The sequence below is a fragment of the Hemitrygon akajei genome, chromosome 8 (assembly GCF_048418815.1).
Source record: "Hemitrygon akajei chromosome 8, sHemAka1.3, whole genome shotgun sequence".
In the NCBI taxonomy this organism is placed as follows: Eukaryota; Metazoa; Chordata; class Chondrichthyes; order Myliobatiformes; family Dasyatidae; genus Hemitrygon; species Hemitrygon akajei.
The window spans coordinates 142,133,043-142,154,928 of record NC_133131.1 but is presented as its reverse complement, the minus strand read 5'-3'; the positions used below and the strand labels follow the sequence as shown (position 1 = coordinate 142,154,928).

General features: G+C 42.0%; 1 protein-coding gene and 1 long non-coding RNA gene across 3 annotated transcripts in view; one reads left to right on the top strand and one right to left on the bottom strand.

The window, feature by feature from the left end:
• LOC140732320 (uncharacterized) overlaps window positions 1-15,547 on the bottom strand; it is a 51,655-nt gene extending 36,108 nt beyond the window's left edge. The window contains exon 1 of the long non-coding RNA XR_012100043.1: window positions 15,441-15,547. This is a non-coding gene — a long non-coding RNA (uncharacterized lncRNA). The remainder of the gene's footprint in view (window positions 1-15,440) is intronic.
• A 176-nt stretch (window positions 15,548-15,723) lies between these two features.
• arhgap12b (Rho GTPase activating protein 12b) overlaps window positions 15,724-21,886 on the top strand; it is a 202,842-nt gene continuing 196,679 nt past the window's right edge. The window contains exon 1 of one of the 2 annotated variants that reach the window (XM_073054788.1): window positions 15,724-16,025. The gene's annotated coding sequence lies outside the window, so the exon portion shown is untranslated. The remainder of the gene's footprint in view (window positions 16,026-21,886) is intronic. The other variant, XM_073054787.1, reaches the window with a different exon arrangement.

Below are 21,886 nucleotides of genomic sequence, written 5' to 3'. Positions count from 1 at the left end.
TTTGGCTCTGACTTTACTTGTCAGCCACAGTAGTATCCTTCTTCCATTCAAAAAGTTCTTATTTGACATATATCTGTTCTGTACTTCCCTTATTTTTTGCAGAAACTCCAGCTGTCCTGCTGTCCTTCCTGCTAGTGTCCCTTTCCAGGCAACCATGGCCAGTTCCCTTCTCATGCCATTGTAATTTCCTTTATTCCACTGAAATACCGACACATTTAAATTTAGTTTCTCATTCTCAGGTTTCAAAATGAACTCGATCATATTGTGATCACTGTTCCCTAAGGGTTCCTTAACCTTTAGCTCTCTTGTCACCTCCAGATCATTGCACAACACCCAATCCAGCACAGTCGATCCCCTAGTGGGCTCAACAACAAGCTGTTCTAAAAAGCCATCCCTTAGACATTCTACAATTCTCTCTCTTGAGGTCCAGTACTGGCCTGGTTTTCTCAATCCACTTTCATGTTAAAATTCCCAACCATTATCATGACATTGCCCTTCTGACACCCCCTTTCTACCTCCTGCTATAATTTGTAATCCACATCCCAGCTGCTCTTTAGAGCCTGTAAACAACTGCCATTAGGGTCCTTTTACCCTTGCCATTTCTTAACTCAACCCATAGAGTCTCTACACCTTCCAATCCTATGTCATCCCTTTCTAATGATTTAATATTATTTCTTTTACACAGGGCCACACCACCCCCTCTGCCTACTAACCTATCTTTCCGATAAACTGTATATCCTTGGACATTCAACTCCTAATGGCAACCATGCTTTAGCCAAGTTTCAGAGATGGTGACAATGTCATATTTACAATCTGTAGCTGAATTTCAAGATTGTCCATTTTATTTCTTATGCTGCGTGTGTTCAAATACAACACTTTCAGTCCAGTATTTGTTGCTTTCTGTTTTAACTGCACCATGCCTCTATTGCCGCTGGCTGTGATTATGCCTCATCTCCTGCCTGTGCTTTCTATTATCTCTGTTGCACACTATTTTTGATTTATTTCTGTTTTCCCCTTCTTCAGCCCTATCACTTTGGTTCCCACCCCCCTGCCAAATTAGTTTAAACCTTCCTGCTAGGATATTAGACCCCTTTGGGTTCAAATGTAACCCATCCTTTTTGTACAGGTCGTACCTCCCCAGAATATGCCCCAATGATCCTGGAACCCGAAGCCCTGCCCCCTACACCAGTCTCTCAGCCACGCATTAACATGCCTGATCATGCTATTCTTGAGCTTGTTAGCATGCGGCACAGGCAGCAACCCCGAGATTACTGCCCTGAAAGCCCTGCATTTCAGCTTCCTACCCAACTCCCTGAATTCTCTCTTCAGGACCTCCTCCCTTTTTCTACCTATGTCATTGGTACCAATGTGTACCAAGACTGCTGGCTGTTCACCCTCACCCTTCAGAATACTTTGTATCCGATCTGAGACATCCCATACCCTGGCACCCAGGAGGTAGCACACCATGCAGGTATCAGGCTGACAGAACCTTCTGTCTAATATATCTAATATTAACTTATTCAGCTTCACAAAATTATTCACAAGCCTTAGTTCTTGTTTATTCTCCTCTGTAAATCTCCTGAAAACCCACAGAGCTTTTGATTTATACTATTTTAACTAGGACAGTTCTGTTTGATGTTTATGTCATGGATGATGATTCTGCTTGATAATCCTCTAGTCTAGTGGAACAATTTACCAAATTAAACACAGTGTAAGTTGTTAATAACACAAAAATCTGGATTAATTCTCATGGCTTTATCTAGTTTATTAAAACGAGACCGTTGAGAGTGTTGGTGAACTGTAAAATTAGATCATTTGTAATTATACACTCAGTGGCCACTGTATTAGACCCACCTTTTTGGCACACCAACATCTTCTGCTACTGTGGCTCATCTACCTCGAGGATCAATGTGTTGTGAGTTCAGAGATGTACTTTTGTAATGAATGCTTACTTGAACATGAGAACATAAGAAAAAGAAACAGGAGTAGGCCATCCGGCCCACTGAGCCTGCTCCGTCATTCAATAAGATCATGGCTGATCTGTCCATAAACTCAGCTCCATCTACCTGCCTTCTCCCCATAACCCTTAATTCCCCTACTATGTAAAAATCTACTATGTATCTTAAATATATTTAGTGAAGAAGCCTCAACTGCTTCCCTGGGTAGAGAATTCCACAGATTCACCACTCTCTGGGGAAAAAAAGTTTCTTCTCATCTACATCCTAAATCTTCTCCCCTGAATCTTGAGGCAATGTTCCCTAGTTCTAGACTCACCTACCAATGGAAACAACTTTCCTACTTCTATCTTATCTATCTCTTCCAAAATTTTGTACGTTTCTGTAAGATCCCCTCTCATTCTTCTGAATTCCAAAGAGTATAGCCCCAGGCAACTCAATTTCTCCTCATAGGTTGACCCCTTCATCTCTGGAATCAACCTAGTGAACCTCCTCTGCACTGCCTCCAAAGCCAGTATATCCTTCCTCAAGTATGGAGACCAGAACTGCATACAGTACTCCAGGTGCGGCCTCACCAGTACCCTGTATATTTGCAGCATGACCTTCCTACTCTTGAATTCAATCCCTCTAGCAAAGAAAGCTAACATTCCGTTTGCCTTCTTAATAACCTGTTGCACCTGCAAGCCAACTTTTTGCAATTCATGCACAAGCATTCCCAAGTCCCTCTGCACAACAGCATGCTGCAATCTTTCACTATTTAAATAATAATCTGCTCTTCTATTGTTCCTTCCAAAGTGGATGATCTCGCATTTACCAAGGTTGTATTCCATCTGCTAGACTTTGGCCCATTCACTTAACCTATCTATATCCTTCTACAGATTCTCCACATCCTCTGTACAATTTGTTTTTCCCTCAGTTTAGTGTTATCAGCAAATTTTGCTACGCTACACTCTGTCGCCTCTTCCAAATCATCAATGTAAATGGTAAACAGCTGCGGGCCAAGCACCCCACTCACCACTGCCAACCAGTGAAACACCCATTTATACCACCTCTCTGCATTCTACTGTTGCCGTCCTGTCAGCCTGAACCAGCATGGCCACTCTCCTCTGACCACAGAACTATGCTCACACAGGTGTTTTTGCTCACAGAACTGCACTGGATTTGTTTTATGTTTTTCGTACCATGGTGTCACAGTAGTATAGCGGTTAGCACAACACTATTACAGCTCAGGGTGTTCCAGCACCTTTCTGAAAGAAGTCTGACCTCCCTGTGGAATGTGCTCCAGTTTCCTCCCAGAGTCCAAAGTCATACCAGGTAGGTCATTGTCCCATTGCAAATTGCCCCATGATTAGGTTAGGGTTAACTGATTTTGTCAGAGGTTGCCGAGGCAGCATGGTTCAAAGGGCCTACTCCATCCTGTATCACTAAACAAGTAAATAAATAAACCATTCTCCATAAAGTCCAGAAACCATTGTGCCCAGGAGATCCAGAAAACCCAGGAGATCAGCATTTTTCGAGACATACAAACCACCCCATCAGTCAACAACAATCATTCTATCATCAAAGTCATTTAGATCACATCTCTTTGCCATTCTGATATTTGGTCTGAACAACAACTAAACCACTTTACCATGTCTGCATGCTTTTATACATTGAGTTGCTGCCACATGATTGGCTGATTAGATATTTGCATTAATGAGCAGATGCACAGGTGTACCTAATAAATTGGCCACCGAGTGCAAAATTTGCATCATGTTGAAATCAAGTTAGATTTTCTTGACTAGTGAGTAATCTTAATGGGAGTGGTGGGAATTGCTGGGAACAGTGCTATTTAACAACTTCATGAATTGAGCATTTGTAAATTTACAGATGCTATAAAACTAGCCTAGTAATTAATTCAACAAGGAAAGGCTTTGTGACAATTTGGTAGTTTCATGCTTACCTGCTGTTAACAGATACTTTTATTCTAAATTTATTTTTAAAATTAATTTAAATTAAAATCTGGCACAGTATAATTTGATTTCTGCTTGCAGATCAGTAGTCCAGGTTTCTAGGTCACATATTCAGTGCATAACCAGCGTCTTTTCATTCTATTCTTAATATTGCTGTTCTATAAATACTTCTGGTTTGATAATTACTAAGTTATCAACTGTTGACTATAAAACTAAATATACAGAACTAGCTTAAAATGAAGATTGAAACCTGTCATTTGCAAATTTTATCTTGTAGGGAGTCTTTGATGTAGTAATCCAGCACGGTAAAGTAAATGTATATGTCCTGATGAAGGGTCTTGGCCTGAACTTCTTTCCATAGATGCTGCCTGGCCTATGGAGTGTGTGTGTGTGTGACCCTAATGTAATCTTATCTACATTTTGCATAATCAAAATATTATTGCATATTACTTTCTTCAATACATGTTTACGCATGTGTTCAGCACCCTGCACTGTGTCCTTCAGCATAAGGCTACTCACAATACCTACAGGCTTTTTACAAGCAAGACAGTTTCTTTGATTAGAACAGAGAAACTAAGTCCATTGTAGTGCAAAGTGATCATAGTGTTGCTCTACGGAGGTAGTGATTAGGGTTGGAATTGGAAATGGTTTATTATTGTCATATGTATGAACATACAATGAAAAGCTTATCCTGCACACCGTTCATTCAGGTCAGATCATTACACAGTGAGGTACAACAAAGTAAAACAAAACAGAATGGAAAATAAACCATAACAGTTACAGAGAAAGTGTCGTGCAGTTAAACAATAGGGTGCAAGATCATAATGAGGTCGATTGTGAGGTAAAGAGACTATCTTATTGTACTAGGGAACCCTTCAGCAGTCTTGGGCAAAAGCTGTCCTTGAGTCTGGTGTACATACTTTCAGGCTTTTGTATTTTTGCCTGATGGAAAAGGGAAGAAGAGAGAATGGCTTTGATTATGCTGGCTTTTTTACTGAGTCAGTGAGAAGTATAGACAGAGAGCATGGATGGGGAGGGTGGTTTTTGTGATGTGCTGAGCTGCGTCCACAAATCCTCAGTTCCTTGAGGTCATGTGTGAAGCAGTCACCATGCTGGGGACTTGTGGAAACTGTGTGGTGATTTCTTTTGAACTTATAGACCTTTAACATCTTTGGACTATTTTTACTGTGCCCATGGTCTGTTTTTTTTTAATCAATTATGCTATTGTTTGCATTGTTGTAACTGATACACCGTCAATAACTCTCCGAGACGTGAGGCGAGATATAGGCTTTTATTGGCTGGAAGAAAGAACAAGCAGCAATTGACCACCACACTACATCCTGGAGACTGAGGCCGGGCTCAGTTTCCAATCGCCTTTATACCGGGGTCCGTGGGAGGAGCCACAGGAGCAAGTATATGTAGTTCACCACAGTAACTATATGTTGTAACTATGTGGTTTTGTGCAGGTCTTGTAGCTTTAGTTTTTGGTCTTGTTTGTCTGGTGGATTTGGAGCTCCTTTCCGGGGAAAGACAGTAGCGCGATATTAATACGCAGCAGCCTCTCCAGACTCTGGATTGGGGATTGCCAAACGTTATGTGGATTTTCTAATGTAGTCTGTTTTGTCGTTTGCTTTTGTGATATCATTCTGGAGGAACGTTGTCTCATTTTTTAACTGCATTGCATTTGTGGTTTCTAAATGACAATAAACTGAATCTGAATGCTAAGCCATAATATATCCAGATAGAATGTTTTCATAATGCATCAATAAAAACCGGTGAGGGTCAACAGTTATGTGCCAAGTTTCTTTAGTCTACAGGTTTTGGTGAGCATTCTTGGCCATGGTATCTACATGATTGGACTAGGACAGGCTATTTGGAATATTCACTTGTGGGAAACTCACACTTGCCCACAAACATTCCCTGGCAAAGTGATGGGTAACTGAGGCGGAAATTACAGGAGAGGGAAATAAGGACATAAATGAAAGAGAGACAAATAAAAAGCAAAGGAAGAAAGCGGGCGAAGGAAGGATGAGAAGCAATCAGACCCACAACAGACCAGGCTTAAGCATTGCTTCTGCCTACTGTTATACAGACTCAACCTCACTAATTACATTGTAATGATCATGATTCTACACTCTGTTACTGCTTTACCTTGTACTGCCTCAATGCACTGTGTAATAATTTGATCTGTATGAACAGTATGCAAGGCAAACTTTGCACTGTACCTCAGTACATGTAACAATAAAACAATTCTAATTCCAATTTGTTGCTCCAAGAAAAACAAACTGCTGGAGGAACTTAGCAGGTCAGGAAGCAGCCGAGTCAAGTAGAGTTCAGTGTGAATTCATGTAAGGGAAATCAAGTCTGACAAACATTTCATATTTTTGAGTAAGCCTCAATCAGGGTAGAATCAAGATATTTGGGCTTTCAAGAGCTGTTTGACAAGGTGCCACATGAAATGTTAGTTTACAAGAACACTGTAAAGGAGATCAAACAAGAAGGAAACAGCAAGGAGAGAAAAGGGGGTTATTTTCAGATAAAGAATCGTAAATTAGATCTCTATTTCAACTTCCACAGAAAATGCCAGACCTACTGTTTCCAGCATTTCCTGCTTTTTTTATGGTTACTTTCAAGTTCACAATTTGTACCAATGGGGTCACATAGATCAATGCTGGGATAACATATATTAATGACTTAGAGGACAAAAAAAAACAAACGTACAGTATCCATATTGTTATTATTGTGTACTTTATTATTAGTTAATATTATTATTATTGCTAAGTGTGTTTTTAAATGTTGCTGCTGTAATGGAATAATTTTCTACTCAGAATCAATAAAGTACTTATTATCATTATTATTATCTACAGATTATACAATATATGGTAAGGCAAGCTACGAGGGATGATTAATAAGTTCGTGGCCTAAGGTAGGAGGAGTCAATTTTTGAAAAACTAGCACATTTATTTTTCAATATAGTCCCCTCCTACATTTATACACTTAGTCCAGCGGTCATGGAGCATACAGATCTTGGACCTCCAGGAAGTGTCCACAGCACGGATGATAGATAAGTCTGTGGCCTAAGGTAGAAGGAGATGAGTTATTAACTTCAAACTTTCTGCATAATCACTCAAAGAGTTGAACTGCATGTGCATGTAACGGGAGCAGTATAATTCATCTCCTTCTACCTTAGGTCATGAACTTATCTATCATCCATGCTGTGGACACTTTCTGGAGGTCCAAGATCCGTATCCGTATCCACTGGACTAAGTGTGTAAATGTAGGAGGGGACTATGTTGAAAAATAAATGTGCTAGGTTTTCTAAAATTGACTCCTACCTTAGACCACAAACTTATCAATCACCCCTCGTATAATGAAGACTCAGTTTACAGATAGATATTGATAGGTTATGTGAGTGGACAAAATACCCAGTAGCATGTGTGATCAGAGTTTAGTCCCTACCGCTGTCTATAAGGAGGTTGTATGTTTTCCTAGTACTACATGGTTTCCTCTGGATGCTCCTGTTTTGTCCCACATTCCAAAGAGTTACGGATTAGTAAATTGTGGGCATGCCACATTGGCAGGGGAAGCATGGTGACATCCGAGGGCAGCCCTCAGCACATATTTGAACTATGAGAAAAAGCAATGTATTTCACTGTATGTTTTAATCTACATGTGACAAATGAAGCTAATCTTTTTAAAGATGTAAAGTTGTTAACATTGCAAAGAGGGTTAATAAAACAGATTATTATTTAACCAGAGAAGAACTGCAAAAATGGCAGCACAAAGGAATTTAGGGACAATGCCCGTCACAAGGAAAACGAGTTTTTAGGTGCACTGGGCAATCATGAAAGCTAACAGAATAGTGGATTTTTATTTCAAAGGGATTGGGGTATGAAAGTAGAGAAGCCTGAATGTAACTGTACAAAGCACTAAAAAGATCACATGTAATTTATGATTGAAGTACATATATGAACAACCTTGAGATTCCTTTTCAGGTAAACAAAAATACAACAAAATTTTATGAAAAACTACAGACTGTATAAACAGATAGAGCCTGACAACCAACCAACCAATGTGCAAAAGAAGACAAACTACAAGTAAAAATAATACTGAGAACATGAGTTGTAAAGAGTCTTTGAAAGTGAGTCTTTAGGTCATAGAAACAGTTTAGAGTAGTGGTGAATGAAGTTAAGAATGAATAGATATCTAGAGTATGGTTTTGGGCTCATTTTTAAGAGAAGGTAATTGCACAGAATTCAGAGAATATTCACTACAACCATTCTGGCTATAGGTGGATGGTCCATATTCTTATTATGGAAGTAGGAGATGTGATCAGTGTTGAAACTTATTTTAAGATTCTAATAGGGTTTAATGGGATACATGTTGGGAGGATGGTTCCCCTCATTGGGAGGGTCCATGACAGAGAGCATAGCTTCAGAATGAGGTAGTGATCATTCAAAACAGTGACAAGGAGGAACTTCTTTCTTAAAGGATTGTCTTTGGAATTCCTTGAGATAGAAAGCTACGGAGGCTGCTTTTTTAAACTTATTCAAAGCTGAGATACATTTGGAATTGTTTAGGAAATTAAGGACTGCTGGAAAGGAGATTAAAGGAAATTTGGATCATAAAGGAAAATTTACTGAAGTACAGGGCAGGTTCCAGGGGTCAGATGGCCCTCTCAGGTTCCTATTTCTTATGTTTTCACAGCAAGTCAGGTACACAACTACATATGACTAAGCTGCCTGAATGATTAGCACCACATCAACAATATTAAGCTTCCACTCTTTCCTCCACAGATGTATACTGCTGGTAGTGTGTACCATCAGCAAAATGCCGAACAGCAGAAGGACAGTATGTTCATGGGAACCTGTGGGGATTCCTCTCTACTTTACACACCATTCTATCTTGGAAGTATATTGTTGATATTGGAGTACATGTCCTGGAACTTTCTCCCTCACAGCACCATGGGAGTACCTTCACCAGAAGATCTGCAGAAGTTCATGAAGTGGCTCACCGCCTCCTTGTGAAGGGCAGATAGAGAAGGGCAATAAATACTGCTCATGCCACCAATATATGGTCCTGAAAACCGAATGCCAGTTTTTGAAAAAAAAGTCACATTTAAGTGATTGTGTGAACTCACCTTGTAAACTGTAAAGAAGCTTAATGGGTAACTTACTAGTGCTTTACAAACATAATGTAGGAACAGAAGTAGACTATTTAGTTGTCTAATGATATTCCATCATTCAATGAATGCATCTTTGCCTCATAAGCCTTTATGCTTTTGTTTCAGGAAAATCTCACATTTAAGTTTGAGAATAGTGTTTCCATCAGCTGCTGTTTATGGAAAAAGGTTCCACACTTCCTGCTTACTTTGTATGTGGATGCTTTTCCAGCGTCACTCCGATTTACAGGCTAAATCGAAGTGGCAAACTCCAGTGTATACAAGTGGCAAAACCTGTTGTTCAGACGGAGATTTATGCGCTGGGCCAGATTGAAAAGGTCAAGGTGTCAGGGCCTGAGGTGAGGTATGGGCCGATTAAGATTGCTGCTCCACATGTTTACTTGGCTTTGCGCAGAACTATGTGTCTCGGATTTCCTTTGCGGACTTCAGTTTAGAAACTCTATTTTCATGCGGTTACTGTTTGCATGATTTATTTGTCATTGCACATTGGGTGTTCGATGGTCTTCTTTTTTATGGGTTATTTTATTCTGTTATTTTTTATGGGTTCTTTTTTATGGGCATGATGTGGTTTTTATTCTCTGCACATTGGGTGTTAGTTTTTCTTTAGGTGTCTTTGTTTTGTGGCTGCCTTTTAGGAGATGAATCTCAGGGTTGTATAATCTATATGTACTTTGATAATAATTGTACTTTGAACTTTGATCTTAAAGAGTTAGGTTTAATTTTAAGGTCCCATTTCTTCTCCTATATCTTCAATTAAGTACCATTAGTTTCTTTCAATCTATCTTAGGTTCCACTTAATTGCTGAAAATGTGCATAAATTAATCTTCTACATTACAGAATTTTTGTCTTTATGAGCTGCTTCAAACTGCAACTTCACATCCAAATAATTTTTAGACATGATGATGATTTCCTCCACCACCTTTCTCGGCACTTTTCAGCTGCCTAAGAGCCTCTTAAATGCCACTATCATGTATTACAACAGGGTCTTTTAAGAGGCTCCTGGATAGATACATGGAGCTTAGAAAAATAGAGGGCTATGGGTAACCCAAGGTAATTTCTAAAGTAAGTACATGTTCGGCACAGTATTGTGGGCCGAAGGGCCTGCATTGTGCTGTGGGTTTTCTATATTTCTATGTCTACTTCCACAGTCTCTGGACAAAGAAAAACCTGCCCTGCACACCTTCTTTAAACTTGCCCCCTCTCTCCACAAATAATGTCCTCTACTACTTGACATTTCAACTCCGGGGAAATTAGTTTCTGATTCCCTACCTTATCAATGCCAGTCATAATTTTACTCACAAATAATACTTTAATCAAATAGCTTTATAACACTGAAGGAGGCCTTTCAGCCCAATGTAATTGTGCTGAATGAAAAATGGCTACACAGCCCTTTCTCTCCTTGCAGCACAAGGTCCAACCCTGCCGGTCACAGACTTTCAGCTACATATCCAAATAGTTTTAAAAAAAAGAACGAAGGTTTCTGTTTCCACTGCCTTTTGAGGCACCATATTCCAGACCTCCATCAAACATTGTGTTAAGGGTTTTCTCATACACTCAGCAGCTCTTCTAAAATTAAATCCATGTACTTTTGCTGGAAATACATAAAACTATTAGCAAATAATGTCTTTCCTAGTAAATTGTTCTGATAAAATTTCACTTTCTTATTGTTCAAAGTCTTATATGCTTTCAAACAAAAATAGATATTGTTACTGTTTGTATTACATTTTCAAAACAGGACCATACAAAAAAACCTACATTAAATTAGTTACAGTCAACAAGCAATCAGGCTAATTAATACTGCCAGTTTTGGGATCAACTTTTCAATTAGCCGAAAAAAACCAAACTGCATAAATATATACACAGTAATATAGGAATATTTGCTTCAGCATAACTTTATTGTTTGTTATTAAGTACTGCAATGAATTATTTGAAAGTGTGTAGCACTTAAACAGTACCATACTCTCTGTTCCTAAACTTGGTGTAGACTGTATACAACCACACACCTTTATTGTGAATATTTATTTGTAATGTGGCTCTGCAGCATTTGAAGAATGTCAAACACACCCTTTCTTCTGCTAAACTGTGCTTTGAACTAAATTAATTTTTAAGCAAAAGATAATTAGGTTCGGTTCTTGTTAATTAAGTGTGAAGAAGTTAAGAATCTTTAACATTTTGCCAAGTTCACTTCTGTTGGTTTACCTTATAGCATCTTCAAATAGACTTGGATAATATTGCTCATTGGCTTTTCAATTAAAATGCCTGATTCATGAATACATATTCCATAGCTTACTTGTATAATAAATGCGAATAAAAAGTAAAGTCTTCAAAAGAATGACAATATTCCTACAATTATATCTTGCTTGCTCGATTGAAGCTGCACAATCCTGGCCTAAATGCAAGAGATGCTAGAAATCCAGAATAACACACATAAAATGTTGGAGAAACTCAGCAGGTTAGGCAGCATCTATGGAGAGAAATAAACAGCAAATGTTTTGGGCTGAGACCTTTCATCTTAAAGGCTCTTGGCCCAAGTTATCAACTCTGCATGGATGCTGTCTGACCTGCTAAGTTCCTCCAGCATTTTGTGTGTGTTGATCCTATACTACATATTGTAATCTCAGTTTGTTTTGTTATATTGAAATGTCATTGGGTACATTTAAAGCAGGGTTTGATGGATTCTTGATTAGTAAGAATCGGTCAGGTGGGGCTCATCAGCCTTGTACAGCACTCCACCTAGGAGATGGAAAACTCTGATTTTAAACCTCTGCTGCCTTGCAGCCATACCCACCCGTGGGAAAGGCTTCGGGAATAAATCTCAAGGTAGAAATCCGGAGCCTGGACCCTAAGGCAGTTTGATGTTGTTTACAACTTCACTTTGGCAACCTCTGTGACGACACTGGTGCCAAGCTGTATCGGTGCTTGCCCTTCCCTTGGACTACATCAGTGAGGTGGAGAGGGGGAACAGCCAGCTCTTCAAACCTTCCCTCCCAGGCTTGCGCCCTGGAGAGGACATAGTCCACCAGAGGCACAAACCCATGATCCCCTGGGATCGACAGTTGCCTACTATTAATTAGTAAGGGTGTCAAAGGTTACAGAGAGAAAGGAGAAGAATGGACTTTAGAGGGATAATATATCAGTCATGAAGGAATGACAGAGCAGACTTGATGGGCCAAATGGCTTAACTCTGCTCCTATGTCTTATAGTCACAATAATAATTAGTTGACTTAATCTCCCATATTTTTTATTTAGAACAATATAGCTGCCAAAGGTGACTGGAAGTCTGGTGCTGTTGCATGGAGTTAATGTTCATGGATAAAGGTGGAATGTGCTCACTCACTTCCCTGCAGGTGTCTGTGCACAACAGACACACACCCACATGGCAGAGTAGTACTTGCCATTGTCCACCCCATCACATTTCATTTAGTCACCACTCCCCAAGTTTGGGTCTATCCTAACCAAAACCGTTTAACAAAAAGGGAGATCCACTCTCTGCAAAAGTTCAGATCTGAGACTTTCAAGATCCTTTCAAGGTCCTGTTCTATATAAGAAAGACAAGTATGACCTCCATAAAGCTATCAGAGATGGCAAGAGAGAAATCCAAAGCAAGCTAGAGACTCAAGTTTAATGATGTGGCTTCCAGGCAACTGACAGGGACAGAATACCATCATGGGCTACAATGCAAAATTGGGGGCGATCTCTGGTAATGATGCATCTCTTCTGGATTGGCTCAGTGCTTTTATACCCATATTATGCAGGCAAACAAAGTTCCACCAAGGCGCAAACTCCATCTCCAGCTGGCTCTGTTGCTTACATCTAAGTGGCAGAAGGATCTGCTTTCATGAAGGTAAATTTTTGGAAGGTGAATGGACCAGAGTCCCTGGCTACTATCTTTGATGACATCTGCAGCCTCTCACTTCAACAGTCTCTCGTCCCCATCTGTTTCAAGAAAATCTCCATCATTCCAGCCCTCAAGAAAAGTAACATCCTGCCTCAATGATGACTGACCAGTAGTTCTTGAATCAACTATAATGATGTGCTTTAAAGACTTGTCATGGCCCACATCAGTACTTGCCTCTCAGACAATCTAGACCAGGGGATCCCAGCCTTTTTTTACACATGGACCTCCACCATTAACCGAGGGGTCCGTGGACCCCAGGTTGGGAATCCATGATCAAGAACCTATGCAATTTGAATGCAGGAGAAATAGGTCTTTGGAGGATACATTATCACTTGCACAATGTTCAGTTCTGGAGCACCTCAACAATAACAACATACACGTCAAGATGTTGTTCATTGACAACAACTCAACATTCAACATCATAATACCAAATAAGCTCACCTCTAAATTATGGGAGCTTGGCCTTGAGGCCCCCATTTGCAAGTGGCATCTAGACTTCCTAACTGAAAGACCTCAGTTTATTTGGACTAATCATTACATTTCATCTGCTGGTGCTCCCCTACGTTGTGTGTTAACTCCCCTGCTCTATTCCCTGTATATTCATGTTGTGTGGCCAAATACACCAACAACTCTATCTTTTAAGTTCACCAATGATATGACAACAAAATGATGAGACAGAAAAGAGATTGCAAACCTTGAGTCAGGATGCCAGAACAACAACCTGGTTTTTAATGTCAGCAAGATGAAAAAGTTGGTTGTTGGCCCAAGGAATCCTGGAGTAGAGAGTGAGGTAAACAGAATCCTGTCTTTGTCAACTGCTGCAGAGATGGTAATAGTTGACAACCTCAAGTTCTTTGATATCCATATCACTAGCAACTTCACCTAGTCCTTCCACACCAATGCAGTGATCAAGAAAGTACATAAGCATATTTATTTCTTAGGTATCCAAGAAGATTCGACATGTCCATGAGAATTCACTTGAAGTTCTACATGTGCTTTAAGAAAGAACCCTGATGGATTGCATCTCAACCTGGTATGGCAACGTGTCTGCTCTGGACTGATTGAACCTGCAGGAGTGTGGTAAGCACAGCTTGTCACTTCTTTCTGTCCAGTCCATCTTTACATATGGAGCTTTAAGAAGATCAATGATATCAAAGATGTCTGCCCTTTTCTTTCTGGGAGAAGATACAGAAGATTGAAAGCCTGAATGTCCAGACTTAGAAGAGCTTTTTAACAGCAGCAATCAGACTATGAACAAAAAAACCAAAAGTTTCAAATCCCCTTACCAATGGTGTTGTCACATTCTCAGACTCATATTTCTACGTTCTTCAGTTATTGGCATTTGAGCATTTCTTTTCCTCCTACTTCATACTCCACCACACACATAAACTGCTTGGCTGTGTGGCACATATATTTAATACTACCATGTTCTATTTATTAATCCATTAATCTGTTTACTCTGTGGGCTTCATCCAAGCAAGGAATTTCATTGGACCTTGGCGTATATCACTCTAAACGAATCCGTCACTGGTCCTCAGCTCAGGTTGAAAGCCTACCCATTTCCCGATTCCATTTCCCTGTCTCACAACTGCCTTCTTTCCTCAGTGCCCAGCAAGCCCTCCCCTGCCTTCTGATAGTTTTGGAGTGCAAGTCTTCAAAGGTTCAGCTGAGATACTGCCTGGTTCCATAGCCTTTGTTGTATCCAATGCTCTCAGCAATCTTTTGATATTACATCGAAACTAACATGCTGACTATGTGATAGTGTGGATCTCAAGAGGAAATTGAGATAAATAAACCCCTTGGCACTTGACTCTCACCATGGATTCTTGGAATTTATTTCCAATTCCATGCCAGGTTGTGTATAATTATTTTGTGTTTGGTCTCTTATTAAAATGTTCCTTATAAATCAAGCTGTTATAACAAAAATATTAAACTTAAATGTACTAACCTAATAAAATTTAAATGATTTTACTGGGAAGACAAGCAGAGAAGATACTGAATTAAACTGTCTAACCACAGACATTGATTTTGGCAACTGGCTGTTTGCCCCAGTGTAAGGGAACACAAAGAAAATTAAATAAATAGTCACTAGAGTAGAAATAACATTCCTGAATTGCTTGCACCAAGAATCTCTGTAATTTCTCATAAACTAAACCAAAAGAGAGAGTACTTTCTTTAAAAAAGAACTATATGTTTATCCCAAGCTGAAATGATGTCGAGTCAGCTATGAGTGACTCAGTATACCAAGTTTTCATAAATTCAAGTGACTGTGCTGGAATACTCAAAATAAAAAACAAAAGGGGATGAAGTGCCAAACAAGGATTCTTTCAATTCTTGTGAAGATAAGTTTTGCACCGATATTTTTACAAATCGTTTCGCCTCTTTACTGCAGATGCTGATAATCTAAAATACAATCAGAAAATGCCGGAAATACTCAACAGGTCAAGCTGTACCTGTGGGAAGAGAAACAAGTCAACGCGTTCGAAGCTCCTTCCTCAGGTACTGCCTGCCCGGGGTGAAACTCCGTGTCTCTCCGGAGTTTGTTTTTGCCCATCAGAGCCTAACGCTCCCAGGGTCCCTCCTGCCGCTCGGGGTCGCTACTAGGCAACCACCGCGCCCTCCTCCAGACAAGCGCGCACACGCGCATCCCAGGGAAACGGGTTGGGAGGAGGTGGAAAGGCGAGCGCATGCGCGCGCACCTGAACCCGGCTGGGGGAGGGGAGAGCGCGAGCGCGAGCGAGTGGAAGCGCTCGAGGTCCGAGACCCTGTGAAAAGGGGGAAGGCAAGAAGCCGCACGCGACCCGGCGCCACCGCGAGTGCGCTCGTGCAGGGTGCATGCGCACCGAACGTCACCAAGTGGAAACGAGGCAAAAGCTTGTTTGTTCGACGCCAGGAGGCGGCTGTGGAGCGATTAAAGATTATAATATAAAATAAAATCTTTAGGGTAGCCGTCAATTCCGAGATATTAAATTAGTCAGTGGGGAAATAGAACCGCGTCGTCCTCCTCTGGCCGCTGTCCTAGGCACCCTTCGGAGCAGGTGCGTGATGGTTATTTCTTATTTCTCAAACTTTGATGAGCAGAGCGAATTTTAATGCTAAGTTTGCTCCGTATTTCTTTGCTCTGATTGTTTAATTTATCTAAGATGCCAATGGTCGCTGCCTCCCCTTGCGGTCTGACTGTGGGTGAGGAGGCCGGCTTTAGGGGCCGAGACCGGGGCCTCGGTTAAAACGGAGGAGGAAACGGCAACCACAAGGAAACCTGAGATTTATTTCGTGGCCGCCTTCGGAATAAGTAAATACTAGACATCAACAAACTCATCGAGTCAGACTAGTGTGCATTATTCGTCGCCTCAACCCACGCCCTGTGATATTTGGATTACTTTATTTAAAATTTTGTTACATAATTTCGGTTTAAATATGGGGTAGATGAACTCTTGCATTTTTTTTTAACACATTTGAGTTGTCTGGTCATTACCCTCTCAACCTCATGTATTCATCTCCAAGGTGGTGGGGTCCTTTTGTTTATTGCTCTGGTTGTGTTAAATCTGGGTCTACTGTTTTCTTGAAAAATGCCTCTTTACTGAACATGCTTTCACTCGGATGCCAATATACAGTATTGATTTTGAAAGTGTGTCAAGCAAATACACCTGGAAATGTTTCACTGATCAGGAATGAGCTGGTCGGCATGTTGCTACATGACTCATCCGCAACTATATAATTTTACTGTGAAGGCTTGTTTTAAGCATACTTTCGAGCGTTTTTGATAGCAAATCAGAATCTGCTTTTAGATGCTCTAAATTAAGAACGAGCTGTACTGATGTCACACCAGGTAAAAGCCTAATTAATCTTGCCCTCACCAGCCTGGCTTAATTATGCCGACAGCAAGTATATTTGGAGTTAGCACTGTTCTGGTCTTCTGGAGGTTGCCCCTCCCAATTTCATACTGAGAATTTCCTGTAGGTGGATGAGTGCACTGGATACAATAAGGCTGCAGAACTCAACAACATGCAGGTTTACAAAAGTATATTCCACAACCAGAACTGACATTAGTTCAGCAGTTTCAATACAACCAGCGCATCTGCATGCACCTACAAATGAGAAAATCTGCAGATGCTGGAAATCCAAGCAGCACACAAAATGCTGGAGGAACTCAGCAGGCCAGGCAGCATCTATGGAACTTAGTACAGTTGACGTTTTGGGCTGAGACCCTTCAGCAGGACTGGAGGAAAAAAAGCAGATTTAAAGTTGCGGGCGTGAGGGAAGGGAGAAATACAAGGTGATAGATGAAACTGGAAGCAGGAGGGGTGAAGTAAAGAGCTGGGAAATTGATTGAAAGAGGTACAGGGCTGGAGAAGGGGGAATCTAATAGAGGACAGAAAGCCAAGGAAGAAAGAAAAGGGGGAGGAGCACCAGAGGGAGGCGATGGGTAGGCAAGGAGATGGGTGAGAATGGGAATGGGGAATGCTGAGGGGGGGGGGGGGCATTACCAGAAGTTTGAGAAATCAATGCTTATGCCATCAAGTTGGAGGCTACCCTGAAGGAATACAAGGTGGTGGTTCCTCCAATCTGAATGTTGCTTCATCGCGACAGTAGAGGAAGCCATGGATTGACATGGAAATGGGTATCCACTGGAAGATATGGCTTCTGGTGGACAGAGCGTAGGTGCTCGGTGCAGTGGAATCCCAGTCTACATTGGGTCTCACCGATATATAGGAGGCCACACCGGGAGCACCGGACACAGTATATGATGTCAGCAAACTCATGGGTAAAGTGTTGCCTCACCTGGAAGGACTGTTTGGGGCCCTGAATAGTAGTTCACCAGGTTGATTCCAGAGATGAGGGGTTTAGTCTTTGAGGAGAGATTGAGTCACCTGGGATTGTACTTGCTGAAATTCAGAAGGATGAGAGGAGATCTTATAGAAACATATAAAATTATGAAAGGGATAGGTAAGATAGAGGCAGGAAAGTTGTTTCCACTGGTAGGTGAAACGAGAACTAGGGGACATAGCCTCAAAGATTTAGGGGAATAAATTTAGGACAGATGAGGAGACAGACAGACAGACATACTTTATTGATCCTGAGGGAAATTGTGTTTTGTTACAGCCGCACCAACCAAGAATAGTGTAGAAATATAGTGATATAAAACCATAAATAATTAAATAATAATAATAAGTTAATCGTGCCAAGTGGAAATAAGTCCAGGACCAGACTATTGGCTCAGGGTGTTTGACACTCCGAGGGAGGAGTTGTAAAGTTTGATGGCCACAGGCAGGAATGACTTCCTATGATGCTCAGTGTTACATCTCGGTGGAATGAGTCTCTGGCTGAATGTACTCCTGTGCCTAACCAGTACATTATGGAGTGGATGGGAGTCATTGTCCAAGATGGCATGCAACTTGGACAGCATCCTCTTTTCAGACACCACCGTCAGAGAGTCCAGTTCCACCCCAACAACATCACTGGCCTGATGAATGAGTTTGTTGATTCTGTTGGTGTCTGCTACTCTCAGCCTGCTGCCCCAGCACACAACAGCAAACATGATAGCACTGGCCACCACAGACTTGTAGAACATTCTCAGCATCGTCCGGCAGATGTTAAAGGATCTCAGTCTCCACAGGTTCACCACTCTCTGGGAACTGCTTTTCCCAGAGAGTGGTGAATCTGTAGAATTCTCTGCCCAATGAAGCAGTGTGAGGTACTTCAGTAAATATATTTAAGACAAAGTTGAATCGATTTTTGCATAGTAGGGGAATTGAGGGTTATGGGGAAAAGGCAGGTAGGTGGAGATGACATCATGGTCAGTTCAGCCATGATCTTATTGAATGGCAGAGCAGGCTTGACGGGTCAGATAGCACCTATTTCTTATGTAGTGAGGGAGAAGGTGTAGGGGCAGGTGTAGCTTTTGTTCCGCTTGCAAGTGTAACTCAGTTTGGTTACTGGCTTAATCTAGGGGAAGACAATCCTCAGCCCGGCCAAACTTAAGAAGTCTTGTTTGGGTGAATGCTGCGCGATGTGTCCCTGTTACAAATCAGTACCACGAAATAACAAACAGTACACAATATGCAATTAAATGATTGAGCTTTATAATTCTTAATTGGACTATATGGTTAGTAAAGAATCAGAAAAAGAAAGGGCTGTCCTCATGAAACAGTCCAATGCACAACGTTTGAGTTCATGGTTCTGTTCATTTGTTCCCCGTTGACCTTCTCAGAGCGTAGCTTACCCTCGCTCTAAGTCCACTCAGCCCGGTGGTGTACCAACTCTCTCCATTCACGTCTGTCCTCATCTCTCCCTGGCAAAAGACCATGAAATCCCTGCTCCCTGACCTTTAAGATTAAAGAACAACATCCTGCTCATTGGCTAGCATACATTCTAAAGCCCCCTGTTATCTCTAGTCATAACCAAAACATTGCTGCTACAGAGAAACCATTACATTAGCAGTGAAACCTTACAGCGCATTACATTCTTTACCCCTCCCCACCAAATTTAGTTATGTCCTCATGATTTTGAGATAATTCGCCAACCCCTCCTGCAAAACACAAAGTCCAATCCAGGTGTAAAAGGCAGTGACATAGCTCCCCAAAACGGTAGGGGCCACACTCTGTTCCCTTGGTGCTACGTAAGCCAGCCTATCCAGTGGTCTCCTAATTCTCTGAGACCTCTGCACACCCTCACCTAACTCTTCAGGTTCAGCACTACTGGTGATACTTCCGGTCTACCAGGCGGTGCCTCCCCTGACCTATCACTTGTGCCCACCTACAACTTGGACCCCTCTGTCCAGTGGCCAGGTCCTGCTGCAACCCAGGCTGTCCACAGATAACTCCCGCCCCCCCACTTCACCTGAGTCAGCAGGAGAAGGGCTGGAAATCTCTTCCTCAATCAATGGGGAGTTAGCACAAGGCAGCATATACCGCTCATCCTTTGAATCAGTATCCCTCTCAGGGATGGGGGCTGGCTTAACCTCTCCTGCTGCGGGCCCTACAGTCGCCCTGCGTTTCTGCAGAGTGTTCTTAATAGATGTAGGTTCCAAGTTGGCTCTGGGTCTACCTGCACTTCTTGTCCCAGGGGTAGCAGGTGGTTCCGATGGAGAACCTTGACAGGCCCTTTCCCATCCTCTGGTTTCACCGAGAAAATTGGTAGGTTTGGCATTTGACCCTTCACCACATAAGGCATAGCCACCCAGCAGTCTGCCAACAAGTTTCACAGGTAGCCCCAAATTCCTTATGAGGACCCAGTCTCCTGGTGGGATTTGGGAGGACCTCACCTTTTGATCATACCTCCTCTTATTTCCTTGATTCTGCTTGGTGGTTGAGACCCAGCTAATTCATAAGCCCTTTTCAGCTCTCTTCTCATGTCAGACACATACTTCAGATGACTTTTTGGTGGTCAATCAAATTCAGATTCAGTTTATTTGTCATTTAGAAACCACAAATGCAATGCAGTTAAAAAATGAGACAACGTTCCTCCAGAATGACATCGCAAAAGCATATGACAAAACAGACTACACCAGAAAATCCACATAACGTTTGACAATCCCCAATCCAGAGTCCGGAGAGGCTGCTGCGTATTAATATCGCGCTACTGTCTTAGTGCGTTCCCCGGAAAGGAGCTCCAAATCCACCAGACAAAACAAGACCAAAAACTAAAGCTACAAGACCTGCACAAAACCACATAGTTACAACAGTGCAAACAATAGCATAATTGATTAACAAAAAACAGACCATGGGCACAGTAGAAATAGTCCAAAGATGTTAAAAAACTATAAGTTCAAAAGAAATCACCACACAGTTTCCACAAGTCCCCAGGGTCCCGACAGACTCGCCATCCCACGCCGGTGGCAGAAGGGAGTACCCCCGCTATGGACTTCCACGGCGCCGCCCGACTCAGCCTCGCAGATGCAGCACACACCGAAAGTGACCTGACCGCAGCGGACTCCGAGTCCGTCGAACCTCCGAGCCGACGACCATGCCCTCCGGCACAGCTTCTCCAAGCACCAACCTCTGCCGAGCGTATTAAGAGCCAACGGCCATCGGCAACGCGACCCCGAGGACTGGGGGCCTGTTCTTCCCAGCAGAGTCCCGGACCTTGCAGCAGCAGCAATGAAGAAGGTCTTCCTGGAGATTTCCCGATGTTCCTCCGTGCTCCCACATCGGTTTTCAATCGATTATGATTGCGCACAGCACCCCACTTCACAAATAATTGATAATCAGCTCCGGAGTAGCTGCTACGAGCTGTGTTACGCCGCCATCTTGTGTCATTGTCCCAATCGCCCTCGGCAGTCCCAAAACAAAGGTCAATTGGCAACCTCGCCTCGTGCCCAAGCATTAGATAGTATTGACAATTACCTAGTAGCTTCATTTCGGTGGACCAGATGTTCAATATGTTGACTTCACCTGCTCTTGTTGATATCCAAGGTCCTGAGCATGTCTAGCAAGGTCCCATTAAACCTATCGGGCTGGGGATCACCCTGTGGATGATAGGGCATGTTCCTCAACTTCTCGACTCCAAGCATGTCCAGTAACTCATGGATAAGTCTGCTCTTGCAATCCCGTCCCTGACCACTATATATCCGCTTGAGAAGGCCATAATAAATGAAATACTCCTCCCATAATACTTTGGCCACTGTGGATGCCTTCTGGGACAAGCCTGTGCATATCTGGTGGTATGGTCCGTGATGACTAAGACTTTTGCAGTGTTGCTAGCATCAGGTTCTATTGACAGGAAATCCATACACACCAGGTCCAAGGGCCCCACATTTTGCAAGTGGGACAAGGGAACTGCCTACGTAGGTAGCGTCTACCGCCATATGCACGACTTGCAGTATTCTTCGGCCTTCAACTTCAATCGGGGCCAGGAAAACCGGTCTCTGAGCAATCCATGGGTCTTTTCAACCCCCAAA